Source organism: Erpetoichthys calabaricus, chromosome 2 (assembly GCF_900747795.2).
Source record: "Erpetoichthys calabaricus chromosome 2, fErpCal1.3, whole genome shotgun sequence".
Taxonomy (NCBI): domain Eukaryota; kingdom Metazoa; phylum Chordata; class Cladistia; order Polypteriformes; family Polypteridae; genus Erpetoichthys; species Erpetoichthys calabaricus.
In genome coordinates this window covers 179,088,798-179,103,561 of record NC_041395.2, presented here as the reverse complement: position 1 = coordinate 179,103,561, position 14,764 = coordinate 179,088,798, and the positions used below count along the sequence as shown (strand labels likewise).

General features: G+C 36.8%; 1 pseudogene; it reads left to right on the top strand.

Moving 5' to 3' along the window:
- The first annotated feature begins 2,021 nt into the window (after positions 1 to 2,021).
- On the top strand, positions 2,022 to 14,306 carry LOC114645479 (uncharacterized; annotated as a pseudogene).
- Positions 14,307 to 14,764: the final 458 nt, after the last annotated feature.

Here is a 14,764-nt window from a genome sequence, read left to right as displayed (position 1 = left end):
ACTTCTTCTTGACAACATGCTAGTGCCAAGACATCTAGGTAGGATATCTCTTTTACTTGCCATGCCCCTGCTATCATGTACCTGTCAAATGAATAATGTTGCATAACAACAGAAAGCGACAGGCAAAAGGAGGGTCTAAGTATGGGGCTGTTGATTCATGTTAGCAGCTTCAACTTGAAAGAAGTGTATGCTTTAAAGGTTCAAATCATTTTATATTTGCACACTCCCACCTGTAGTGATAAAATTACATCTAATGAAGTAAGACAGTCCCAAGGAACTACAACATATTACATATTGAGCCTGCAATCCCAGTTTTAGGGAGAGTTCTTTGTGTCAGCTCCATTGGCTCTGCTATGAAATTCAAGAGCGGTCTAGTTATTTTTTGAAATTTAAAAAATACACTTTGCTTTAAAATGCAGATTCACATGGCAAACTAATAAATAATAGGACCGTAAAGAAATAACTTTAAAAGTACAAAATGTATTCTTTAATGAGACACCAAAGAACTGGAGCAGAGGAGTTAAAATTATATTTGAGCTTCTTCTTCTTAGGTTTAAATCCTAAAAGGTATGTAATGTTATTATGTGATGAGATTAAAATAAATTGGCAGTTTTACCTATCCATTCATCACTGACCATTATTAATCCAGGCCAGCATTGTGAAGAGGTGCTTTTGTAAAATGATTTATTGCTTCATTTTTAAATCACTGATTACACATATCACATAGTGGCATGGTGAGTACTATCTCATACAGTAGATTCAGTGATTTTGGTATGAATCCCATGCACAGTTGTTTGTGTGTCTGTGTTTTCATGTGCTGTGTTGGTTTATCTCTGGGTACTCCTGTTTCCCTCCAAAGTCCCCAAAGACAAGTGGCTACTATAAATTGGATCTATGTAAATGATGTTGTGTGTGTGTGTAAGCAGGCCCTGCGATTCACTGATGTTTCATCCAGGGATACTCTGGACTTGCACCCAGTGTTGCTAAAATAGCATCCAGGCCCTGCAAACTTGATCTGAATTAAGCAGGCTTAAGAATGTTATTCTATGATTACATGGTGAATATAGTTGAAAAAACAATCATGTTAAATGTGAATGGATGCAGAATTCATTTGTTTAAAACTGCTAGCAAGATAGAGTGACAGTTGAATAGAATAATCAGGATTAGATATAATATCACAATTTACAACATATGACACCAAAATTAGTCGCCCTGGTTATGCGTTATGTGTAAGAGAGAGGTCAAAGTTTTTTTTCTTTTAAAGTCATGATATAGATTAATCTGGCATGGAAAATTATGTTCTAAAGTGAAGCATTTTGTAATAAATTTTAGAAAATACTGTGCCTGTTCTTGTGGTTTAAAGCGAGGTCTATCAGGAATCAGCGCAAAGGTTAAAAAAATTAAACTTACTAAATACATCAGTTTTAGAGACAAATCTGTGAGTCTATGTCAGGTCGGGCGCTATACAGCGTCCATTTCACACCAGAAAAAATAGTGCCATGAATCAATGACAAAATGTATTCCTTTTGATTTTATGAGCATACTTCAGAAAGGTACGTATGTTATCTAAATTTGAAAACTTTTCCACTTTAAAGTGGGCAGATTTGTTAAGTTTTAAGGCTTTTTTTCTCATTTCACTGATGCTCCATTCAAAAACCACAAGAACAGGCACTGTATTTTTTTTAAATATTCACAATATATATGCTTTATTTAAGAAGGTAAATTCCCATGAAAAATTAAGTTATACAATGGGAGTGAAATAATAACTTTACCAAGAAAAGCATCAAATTTTTCCTTTAAAGCAATGACAACCTGTTTAATCATTAGAGCAAATTTACACTGCCAGCTGCATGCCTCTGTTCACCATGATTTAAAGTGGTCACACAAACACTTTTCAGGTAGTGGAGTTTTTATGATGCACATATAAACAAAAAGAGTTTGTTTATATAATAATAATAACAATAATAATACATTTTGTTTATATAGTAAGAGACACATATTGAAAATATTCATCCTCTAATATGACAAATCCTGAATATGATACCCCATACAATAGTGGGAGGAAGATTACCTCAGAGGCCCTGTTTGTCATTTTGATGCTTTCTCCTGTAACCCAAACAGGAGGAGGAGATGGGAGAGAACCAAAGCAGGGAAAGCAGAATAATGTAGTGTTCCAGTACTCTGGGAAAGAAAGGAAATATGAGCTTCCCAGTGGGAAATTTTACCACTGAGCCATTGAAGTGGTATCACCCAGTGGGACAATTCAGAGAAAAACAATGCAACCTTAATTAGCTGAGTTATGAGCGACAATTATAGTAAAGGAAAAACACTCATCAGGTCAGCCAGAAATGCAATTTCTTTGTGCTGAAAATATATTTACACTAATGTAATTTAATACATACTCAGTGTACTCAGTTTGCTTTTTATTTTCACAAAACAAACTTAGTTTCTTGGCCTAATCACTTTTTGTGTGAAGCAAGTAACATATGGCCTGAAATCTCATGTTTCTTCTAAAGTTTTGAACAAGTGGGAAGATGAGAGGTCACAAGTGGTAAGCATATAAATGCAGCATTAAGCTAGCTTACATGTAGTGTCCATTTTGGTTTTTGTTTTAATAGAAAGGAAATGTTTCTTGACTGGAATTATTCTATTGCTACTTTGTAAATGTAAAATTACATTTAAAAATAAGGTGTTCTTTGTTCTGTTATTCATATTTCCCAGCAAATATATATCTTCCCACAGTGCTCAAATCTTGAAGGTGCATTTGAGACATTAGTCTGTGGAGGAAAAGGTAAAAAAACAGAAGAGACAAATAAAAAATAGCAGCTGCTGATTTTCATTCCAGCCATTTACTCCATTATTACAGATCATTGCTGCTAATGGAAACACTTTGTTGTCGTGATTTTAATTGGTTTGCATTTTAATGGCTTCATTTTTTTTAACTAGTAACCTAAGAATAATGAGATGCAAAGTGAGCCAACAGATGACCAGGCTAACTTCCCGTCTTTCATGCAATACCTGTCTTAATAAAATCTTTCTATTATAAAAAAAAATCTTGGGAGGGAGACAAGGGAGACTAGACGTGGTCTTCTCGGAAGACACTCTGAAGTCCCGCGAGACTACTTTCACGACACATCCTACTTACAAACAAATTCTCGGAGACACTTTAACGTCCCACAAGACAAAGATATTTATATTTATAGATTAATTTAATTAAATTTATAGATTTATAGATTAAAGGACAGCTGCTGTACAGGCTTTTAAATGATCGTCGGGCATTGCGACATGCAGATCACGCTGCAGGGCACATGCAATAGAAGCAATAGCTGGCTTAAAGGACAGCTGCTGTACAGGCCTTTAAATGATCATTGTACAGCGCGACAAGCAGATCATGCAGCACGTAACAAGCAGCAGCAGCTGCTGTACAGGCTTTTAATTGATCGACGCGCAGCGAGACATGCAGATCATGCAGCACGGCACTAGCAGCCCCAGGGGAGGGTGTGGGGAATAACTTACTTACTACAGCTTTATTACTGGCAAATATCAAGAAATAAAAAATAATAATAACAATCTCTTTAAATTGTATATCCGAATAACCAAACATGGGGGTTGGCGAGTGAAGCCCCTCCTGACACTTACATTCTCTATTTAGCACTACCAGCTCGAATCCTTTCACTTACAGCTCAAGTCTGTGTTGAAGATTTTATATGGCAAAGACTTGTAAGGAGATAAGTAAGTAATAATATATAATTATTTGAAATACATACAATTCATGTGTGGTCCATGTCTAAAACAATCCATGTTAATGTACAATGAAACAAGAACTGTTAGGTCTTTTAGACACAAAGCAAATGCATGTGTTTATTGTATCAAATATACTGTAACTGCTTGAATGTAAGCTTTTACTTTTTGACAGTCACACTTCTGTGATGTCAACTGGCATACAGACATAAATTGTCTTTTGCAACAAACAAACCTATACAGACTGTTACTCAAAAGACAAGTATTTATTATATCCATTATGACTGCTTGAATGTGAAACACACACAAACATACAGATACATTCAAACATGCTATTAGGACTTCACATTCAAAGCAATAAGACAAGTGTGCTTTTATCCAGGAATAAAACTGACTAAAAAGAAATTGTTCAAATGACATGTTGCTGTGAATTATGGTTAGAACATGACATAAGCTTGATATACATATTATAAATATGCCACAAAAGAAAGAATGAAATAATACTAACAGTGTCAGATGGGGAAGTGTGAACATGTTTCATGAACTTTGCAGCAGTTTATTAGCCAGTAACAGCAATGTGACACATTTGCAAAACAAAGGCAGTTATCAATGGGCAGTTACTGCACTGATAAGGGCATGGGGAAAGTAGGCTTTTAAGGAAGAATGAAAATTTCACAGGCTTTGGGAATTCTAGTGTTAAAAGAAGCTTATTTTTATGGCTTCCTGGTTTTTTAACTTTTGCTCTTATTTCTGACTCTTGATTTCTGTTTAATTCTCTCATTTTGTCGAAAGATAAGACCGGCTTATGGTTCTGATGTTAGGTTGCTTTTTGAGTACGTGTATCTCCCAGGCATTTTCATTAAAAAAAATTATTGTCTCCCTCTGAGTCAATATAATTTGCATCAAGCTTAAAAAATGGGCGACATTGTTTAATTCTGCTGATAGTGAATTTTACAAAGTAATATTTTTATTAAATAAATACTCATGAAGTCATCACCACCAAATCTGTATTATCAGAAAGGGGGAACATATTTTTAATTCTGAGACTGAAAACTCAGAGTCTTCAATCAAAATCAAAAAACAAACCAAGGGTGTTTATGCTATGACTCAGTGAGTAAGGCTGAATGTCTGTAATTCAAAAGGTTCATAATGCTACGCCCAAAGTTGAAATATATAATGAACTCTTCACTGCTTAACTTTACCTTTTCCTCTTGTGACTGTCTGTGAATCTCCATTAATATCCATCCATCCATCCATTTTCCAACCCGCTGAATCCGAACACAGGGTCACGGGGGTCTGCCGGAGCCAATCCCAGCCAACACAGGGCACAAGGCAGGGAACCAATCCTGGGCAGGGTGCCAACCCACCGCAGGACACACACAAACACACCCACACACCAAGCACACACTAGGGCCAATTTAGAATCGCCAATCCACCTAATCTGCATGTCTTTGGACTGTGGGAGGAAACCGGAGCACCCGGAGGAAACCCACGCAGACACGGGGAGAACATGCAAACTCCACGCAGGGAGGACCCGGGAAGCGAACCCAGGTCCCCAGGTCTCCCAACTGCGAGGCAGCAGCGCTACCCACTGTGCCACCGTGCCGCCCTCCATTAATATTAGTGATCAAATTACTATTCATTTAAATGTATTATGTAATTGATTTATTGCACTGATTCTGTTTCTACCATACTGTCAACTCATAGGGTTCATCTATTTCTATGTACAAGCATTTCAGATTTACTGCTTTAGACTTTTTCCATTTTTTTCTTTGCATTTTGTTATGTGAAAAATTATATTGTACTGTATCTATTATCTTGATGCTTGGAGTTGCATTCTACCTCTACAAAGTACAAACTGATGCTGTACTTTGGGAGGAACTAACAATTTATTTATCGGGATGTGACATGCACAGAACTTACAAGAAGATAAAAACTTACAAAGGAGTTGCCTTGAAAGGTTTTCTACTTTAGATCTTCAAAGCCTTTGCAGATTATTTAACACTAGAATCCCTGAAGCGTACAAAAAAATGTGTAATCCCAGGCCACCTTGAATTCCTTCGCACCTCTCAATTAGCGTCTTTTGTTTTGCAAATGTGTCAATCAGCACAAGCAGCAAGCAGCCTACTATCCCATCCCCCCACTGTCGCAGCTCAACTCGGGCAAAAACTTCTCCCAGCTCGAGTCTGTTTATCTGGTGTGTGAGGTGCCTGGAGTTGTATAGGGTAAATAATATATTGTTATTTGGAACACACACATTTCATGTGTGTTCCGTGTCTACAATGATCTTTGTAAATGTAGGATGATAGGAAATGCAAGGCAAGAAATGTTAAACACATAAAAACAGAAACTTTTTTCATGTTATAGTACTAATGGCAAAATTTTGACATGAAGTGTATAATGTGTCAAGACTGAAGTCCAAACATCAAATAAATACTTTGAGAGACGGCCAGCAGCTCAACCCGGCCGGGAAAACACCTGAAATGGGAGGATGGGGGAAGGCAGCTACTTTTAGACACTGCCTTCCCCAAAATGCTAAATGGAGAATTCCCTACAGCATAGCAGTGACCCAGATTCCCGCAGGGCACCATGGGATCTGGAGTTCAGCTTCACAGCCCTGCTGGGTACCGTGGGTGCCGCCAGGAGACGCTGCAGGAGGACCTGGGGAATTATGCTTCCCTCATAACCTGGAAGAACTAATAAGTCACAAGGAAAGGAATCCAGAAGTACTTCCGGGCTAAAGAAAAACTCAAGTTCTCCATCTGACCCGGAAGTGCTGGCAAGTCATGTGGACAGAAGAGCAGAAGCACTTACAGGTCAAGGACTATTTAAAGGACTGCTGAAGACCCAGCAGGGGAGCCAGAGTCGGGTGGAGGTGGATGAAGCTTGCTGGGAGATGTGGAGGAGGTATATATATATATATATATATATATAGAGAGAGAGAGAATTGCAACTATTATTGTATTTACTTGTGTTTATTGTGGCTGTGGATGCTAGGTGGTACTGTTGCCCCTTAAACCCAACAGACAGACACGCAGGACACAAGGTAAAAGCACTAAGAAGATATTTAATTTGTTTTTCTTCTTTTCCAGTGCCTCCAAGCACTACAGCCACAATAAACACAAGTAAATACAATAATAGTCACAATTCTCTCTATATATATCTCCTCCACAACTCTTTCACAAAAGGTTTATGTTTAACAAAACAAGTGCGCATTTATTCAATAATATAAATGAAGAAAAAGAAATCGGGTTAGGGTACAACACTGACATGACTGCTTGGGTCGTGCAGAGATAAGAACTGCTGACTTATATTTAAGAGGTTGCACTTCCCAGAATGACCATTTTGAGCTGCTCATATTGTTACTGTTATAGAACAAAAACATACATTTGATTTGAGTCTGTAACAGCTGGTGTAAATTTATAGTACTTGTAAAGGTTAATGTTTTTTTTTTATTCAGTTTTATTCTCTCAGTCACGTTCACGCTCCCCCCAATCTGACACTGCTGTTTTCAAATAATGATGTGCAATAACAGAGTTGAACTGAGATGAGGATGAGGGTTCTACATTGGATAAAGAGAACAGAAGCCCTCCCTGCAAGAAACATCCAGTCATATATAAGAACAATGCAGCTGCACCAGGTGTAAAGGCGAAAGATGGCACCGTTTGGATGCAGCAACAGGTTGGGCTTCATCCTGCCAGTCAATCTGCCATACGAAACAGCAGGGCTTACAGAGCTCGTCAAGGTTTTGTGCAAAATTCTGTTTGTGATTATGTTTTGTGATGGCCTTTATACGAAAAACGTTTATATGTTACTTATATAAAACTCACATTGAATGTTGTTTACCTATATTTATTTACTTATCTTCCTACAGCGTAAAAAATGTTCAAGCTGAATGCTTGTTCCAGAGTTCCAGAGAATAGCATGCAGAGATAAGGAGACATACCTGAACCAACAGTGCAAGGAAGTGGAAGAGGACAACAGAAAAGGGTATACAGTATAAGAGATCACTTTAAGAAGATTGGAATTATCAAGTTAACCTTCCATGAAAGAATGGGGGTGAGAAAGGCAGAGACGAAAGAGTTCTGACAGAAGCAAAAGATGTTAAGAAAAGGTGGTGTGAATATACAGAACAATTATATAAGAAATTTATTACTGAAACTTTTTTTTTTTTTTTCTTTTAATATTTTTATTTTATTAATTTTCATTGTAATCATTCCATACAAACAGATCAATTTATAACCCAACAAATTTGAAAACAAATCAAACCCCACCCCTGAGAAGGAGAGCTTAGCTAAAGGAAAATTTCTTTAAGCTTTTTAATAAGGCAACATTAGACAAAAGAAGGGGAGAAGTAAATATCTATATACATAAGAGATGGAGAAGGGAGTTAAATGCAATAATAGTTATTTCTCTTATTCTAAAATAATATTGATTAAATCCTGCCATGTTTTGAAAAAATTTTGTACAGATCCTCTAACTGAAAATTTGATTTTTTCCAGTTTCAAATAATATAAAACATTGGTTTCCCACTGACTTATAAGAGGAGAATTAGGATTCTTCCAATTTAACAAAATAAGTCTGCGTGCCAAGAGTGTAGTGAATGCAATCACCGTTTGCTTGTCCTTCTCCAATTCCAGTCCATCTGGAAGGACACCAAACACAGCTGTTAGTGGGTTAGGAGGGATTGTGATACTAAGGCTGTCTGAGAGGCACTTAAAAATTTTTGTCCAAAATGATGTTAGTTTGGTGCAGGCCCAGAACATCTGACCCAGTGAGGCAGGAGCTTGGTTGCAGCGCTCGCAGGTTGGATCCTGGCCTGGAAACATTTTGGACAATTTTAAGCGAGACAGATGAGCTCGATATATAATTTTTAGTTGAATAATTCTATGCTTTGCGCATATAGAACTCGAGTGAATTCTCTGCTTTGCTACCTTCCACTCCTTTTCTGATATATTGATTAAGAGATCTTCTTCCCAATGTCCTCTTGGATCTTTGAAAGGTAGGGACTCTAATAAGATTTTATATATTGTGGAAATAGTGTTTGTTTCCTCGGAATTGAGCAGTATTTTTTCCAGCATTGTGGAGGGTGCAAGGTGGGGGAAATCGGGCAATTTCTGTTTAACCAAATTTCTAATTTGAAGATCGTAAAAGAAATGTGTAGCTGGGAGGTTAAATTTTGAGCGTAATTGTTCAAAAGATGTAAATATGTTGTCTATATAAAGATCTCTGAGCATTTTAATCCCAAAACTTTTCCAGGTTTTAAAAACTGGATATACTTGCGAAGGTTGAAAGAGGTGGTTCTCTTGCAGAGGTGCCACTGATAAAAGATTTTCCATCTTAAAATGGTTCCTAATTTGGTTCCATATTCTGAGTGAGTAAAGCACAATTGGGTTATTAGTATATTTGCGATAACTTTCATTTATTGGAGAGCAGAGCAGGGAGTATAAAGAAGTACTACAGGATTTTACTTCTATTGCAGACCAAGCCTGTGTATGTGCATTTATTTGTGTCCAGATTTTTATGGCTAGTATGTTTGCTGCCCAGTAATAAAACTGAAAATTAGGTAAAGCCATGCCACCTTCTGCCTGAGGTCTTTGTAGGGTCGCTCTTCGGATACGTGGGTGTTTTGAGTTCCAAATGAATGAGGTTATTATTGAATCTAACTGTTTAAAAAACGATTTATTGATATATATTGAAATGTTTTGAAATAAAAAGAGAAGTTTAGGAAGGATATTCATCTTAACAATGTTAATTCTTCCGGCTAGAGTGAGATGAAGGGTTGACCCTCTATGCAAGTCTTGCTTAATTTTTTCCATACAGACGCCAAAATTTTGTTGATAAAGAGCTTTATGTTTACTTGTGATATTCACCCCTAGGTATTTAAACTGATCTGCTATGGTAAAAGGTAGGGCGTCTAATTTAATATTATATGCTTGTGAGTTCACTGGAAAGAGTATACTTTTATTCAGATTAATTCTAAGACCAGATATCTTTTGAAATTCTGTTAGTGCTGTTAAAACAGCAGGGACAGTGTTTTCTGGGTCCGATATATATAAGACCATATCATCTGCATATAGAGAAATTTTCTGTTCCAGTCCTTCTCTGACAATCCCCTTTATCTGATAAGAATTTCGGCAGTGAACCGCCAGTGGTTCAATAGCGATTGCAAACAACAGTGGCGACAAGGGACATCCTTGTCTGGTACCACGTTCTAGTTTAAAGTAGTCTGAGCAAATGTTATTAATACAAACTGAAGCTTCTGGACTGGTATACAGTAGTTTGATCCAAGCACAAATATTCGGGCCAAACCCAAATTTCTCCAATCCAGTGAAAAGGTAATTCCATTCGATCATGTCAAATGCCTTTTCTGCGTCTAATGATAGTAATATCTCTGGGGTGTTTGATTTTACTGGTGAATATATAACATTAAACAAGCGTCGGAGATTTGAAGATAGATGTCGGCCTTTAATAAATCCAGTTTGATCTTGTGATATTACCGAGGGCAGCACTTTCTCCATCCTTCTAGCTAGGATTTTTGAGAGTATCTTAACATCATTATTCAGGAGTGAAATTGGTCTATATGATGCACATTGTAACAAGTCCTTATTTTGTTTAGGAAAGACGGTGATTAATGCTTGTCGAAATGTTTGAGGTAGTATTTGGTGGTCTTTAGCTTCTGTAAATGTTACCAATAAGAGTGGAGCTAGCTGAGTGGAGAATTTATTTATAAAACTCTACGGGGTAACCATCAGGGCCTGATGATTTCCCGCTTTGTAGTGACTTTATAGCGTCTAGTAATTCTGTTAGTGTTAGAGGTTTATCCAGTTCCTCAGCACTTAAAGCATCTATTTGTGGTATTTGTGAATTATCCAGAAATGCATTAGATTGCGTGTTGTCTTCTTTGGGCTCAGTGGAATATAAAGACTTATAGTAATCTCTAAATGTGTGCATTATTTTATTATGGTCGATGATTTCTTCTCCATTCTTGTTGGTGATTACTGGTATTGCATTGTGAACTTCTTGTTTATGAATTTGTTGAGCTAAAAGCTTATTAGCTTTTTCTCTGTGTTCATAGTAATGCTGTCTAAGTTGTTCAGTTTCTTTAGTTGTTAAGATGTTAAGTTCTGTATGCAGGGCCTGCCTTTTCCTGTGAAGAGCTTCACTTGGACGCCTGGCTTGTTCTTCATCTATTCTATTAATTTCATTTCTTAGCTCTGACACTTTCTTGGTTTCTAATTTATTTCTATGGGAAAGATATGAAATAATCTGGCCTCTTAAGAATGCCTTTAGAGTTTCCCAGAGTGTTCCTGCAGAAACCTCTGTGGACGTGTTTGTCTCTAGGAAGAAGCTGATTTGTTTGGATATAAATTCTGTGCAGTTCTCGTCTGCCAATAAAAGAGGGTTAAGACGCCATCTGCGAGGTGAGTTTGAGGGGCTTAATGATTTTAACTCCAAGACTAGAGGGGCATGGTCAGAGATAACAATTGTGTCATATTTGCATGATTTAATTGTAGGCAGGAAATTATTATCTATAAAAAAATAATCAATTCTTGAGTAGCTATAATGCACTGGTGAGTAGAACGAATATGTTCTTGAGTTTGGGTTAAGAAACCTCCAGGGGTCTGATAAGTTGTGATCATATAAAAACTGTGTAATTATCTTTGCAGTATTAGATGTGGTCCCCCCTGTCACAGGAGTCCTATCTAAGAGTGGATTTAAAACACAATTAAAGTCCCCAGCCATAATAATTTTATGAGTGTTCACATTGGGAATGGATGCAAATAGATTTTGCATGAATTCCTTATCATCAACATTGGGTGCATAAACATTTATCAAAATCATTTTACTGTTATATAAGTTGCCCATGACCATCACATATCTCCCTTCAGGGTCCGACACTACCTCTGATGCTACAAATGGAACTGTTCTATGTATGAGAATTCCCACCCCTCTAGTTTTCTTTATAAAGCTAGAATGGAACATTTGGCCAGTCCAGTCTTTTTGTAATCTGAACTGATCCTTGGTTAGTAAGTGGGTCTCCTGTAGAAATACTATTTTAGCGTTTAAGCCTGTTAGGTGAGAGCATACTTTCTTTCTCTTTAATTCGTGATTCAGGCCTTTAACATTCCAGCTCACAAAGTTAACTGTCCCATCATGGAGACATTGATTCTGAGTTTTTAATGTCATTTATAGTTTTAATTGGTAATATGGCAGTTGTAATCTTAGTTTCAAGATTCCCCATGAGTTGTTGCATTTTAGCCTATTGTTGCATTGATATTTATAATTATAAGGATTACAAGAATAGATTAGATATAACCTGCTCTCCTTCTCTCCCCCCTTTATCCCCCCCCCCCCCCATTTTGCCTCCCCACATGAGGCTAGATCCCACTTCGCGATGTTCCAGTCCTCTGACATACGTAGAGACAGAGCACGTCCAAAACAAAACAAACCCCACCCCTGCAGCGGCGTTACAGAATTAAAACAGAGATATCTTTTGCAGTTAAATTCTTAATACTATCTGCCGAAAATGTTCTTATTAACAATATTTAAGCTTGAAATAATCTTCAGCGCTTTTAAGTTAAGATATTAAGATTTAAAAAAAAAAAAAAAAAAAAAAAAAACAACCCTGGGAATGATTTTAAAAACTAGTCTAGGATAAGCCTGGTAATTCCTACTGTAATAGTATAATGGTAATTATATAAATAGTAGAACAAGCAATAAACCAAGGGTATGAAGTTAAACAGTCTACTTTAAGGTATAGTAAAATAAAAAAAAAGAAAAAAAAGAAAAAAGAAAAAAATAAATAAATAAAAAAAATAAAACGAATCCTACTTTAATCACTTCCACATTTTCACACTCACGTCTATAACTCTATAACTCTGATTAAAACATAAACATATAACATATAAAGTCCAGATAAAAAAAAAAAGAAAAAGAAAATAAGGGATGTATAATTATAATACCAGTCTCTTTAAACATGGATCCAGTGATCAGATCATAGGTCCTTCCCGTGCCTTGATAGAATACGGCTCTTTAATTAACTTTCAAAAAAGTGTCGGAAACAGCTTCTTTAATTCTTTTTCAGCTTCTTCTTTGCTGAAGAAAATATAATGTCGATCTTGAACTTCCACTTTCAATTTGGCAGGATACAAGAGGCTGTATTTGATATCGGCTTCCCGTAGCATCCTTTTAATGTCGATGTAGGATCTGCGTTTTGCAGCTGTTAATGGTGAGAAGTCGGGGAAAATACGAATAAGATTATTTTCGAATATAATCTCTTGCTTGTGTCTGAGAAGTGCCATCACATCAAGCTTACATCTTAGTCGCTCGAAGCGGACAATAAAAGACCTAGGTTTAAAGGCGCTTGGTATCTTTGTGAAACTTTTGATATGAACACTGAACATGAAACAGACATCATGAAGAGTGAAGCTGAATGGGCCTTAGAAAGCCTTGCAAATAACAAAGCATCAGGAAGTGATGGAATCCCAGCTGAATTTTCAAACTTCTGTATGGTGAGGCTGTTGACATGCTTTTAGCAATTTGTCGGCTAATATGGAAAACACAAGAGTGGCCGTAGGATAGGAAAAGGTCAGTTTTTGTTTCATTTCCAAAAAAGGATAATGTCAAAGAGTTTTTGAATTATCATACAATTGGACTTATTTCACATGCCAGCAAAGTAATGCTTAAAATTCTGCAAGGTAGACTTATGCAGTATATAGAACGAGAACTGCCAGATGTACAAGCTGGTTTTAGAAGATGTAAAGATACTACAGATCAATTTGTCAACCTCCACTGGATAATGGAGAAAACAAGGGAGTTCCAGAAAAATGTGTACTTTTGCTTTATTGACTACTCTAAAGCATTTGATTGTGTGGATCATAAAAAACTTTGGCAAGTTCTTAGAGAAATGGGCATTCTGTGTCATCTCATTTGCCTTTTGAGGAATCTATATGTAAACCAAGATGCAACAGTTAAGAGTACAAAATAACTGACTGGATCAAGATTGGAAAAGGAGTACGACAAGACTGTATACTGTTACCTTACTTATTCTATATGCTGAATACATAATCCAGAAAGCTGGTTTAGAGGAATCACAGGCTGGAATCAAAGTTGCTGGAAGGAATATTAACAACCTCAGATATGATGACGATACCACCCTGACGGCCGAAAGTGAAGAAGAGTTGAAGAGCCTGCTGATTATTGTTAAAGAGGAAAGTGCAAAAGCTGGCTTATTTCTTAACATCAAAAATACTAAGAACATATCATCTATTATGATGAAACCTTTGCAAACAGATGGGGAAGACATTGAGGTAGTATCCGAGTTTATCTTCCTGGGATCAAACATTTCTGCTGATGGTGACTGAAAACAAGAAAAAGATGTTTGCTGCTTAGAAGGAAAGCAATGACAAATTAACAGAGAAGATAACAAGGAGTAGAGACATCACTTTACTAACAAAGATTAGGATAGTTAAGGCTTTCCAGTAGTAACATACGGCTGCAAAAGCTGGACCATAAACAAGGCTCTGCATAGAAAAATTGATGTCTTTGAATTGTGGTGTTGAAGAAAATTATTGAGAGCTCCATGGACTGAAAAAAGGTCTAATCAGTCAATACTTAAAGAAATACACCCAGATTGTTCCTTGGAAGGACTCATGAAACTAAAGCTTCAAATTTTCAGCCACATAATGTGAAGAGAAGTCTCACTGGAAAAGACCTTGATGCAGGGTATAATTGAGGATAAAAGGAGAAAGGGGCAGCAGAAGTTAAGATGGTTGGACATTTGTGAAGCCACAAATATGACCATACAACAACTTAAAGAAGCAGTACGCATGGAGTGCTAAAGTCCATAAAATCACTGAACTCGACTAAACAATTGAAGAGTAGCTTACTTGAACAGCTTACTGGTCCACACAAGTCAACATCATTCAGTGAATTTTAGCAGATTTCACTCTCTCTGCCCAAAGAAATTTCACTATGATGCATTGTTCAGCAATGGTGTAATCCAGCAGTGGAACATCCG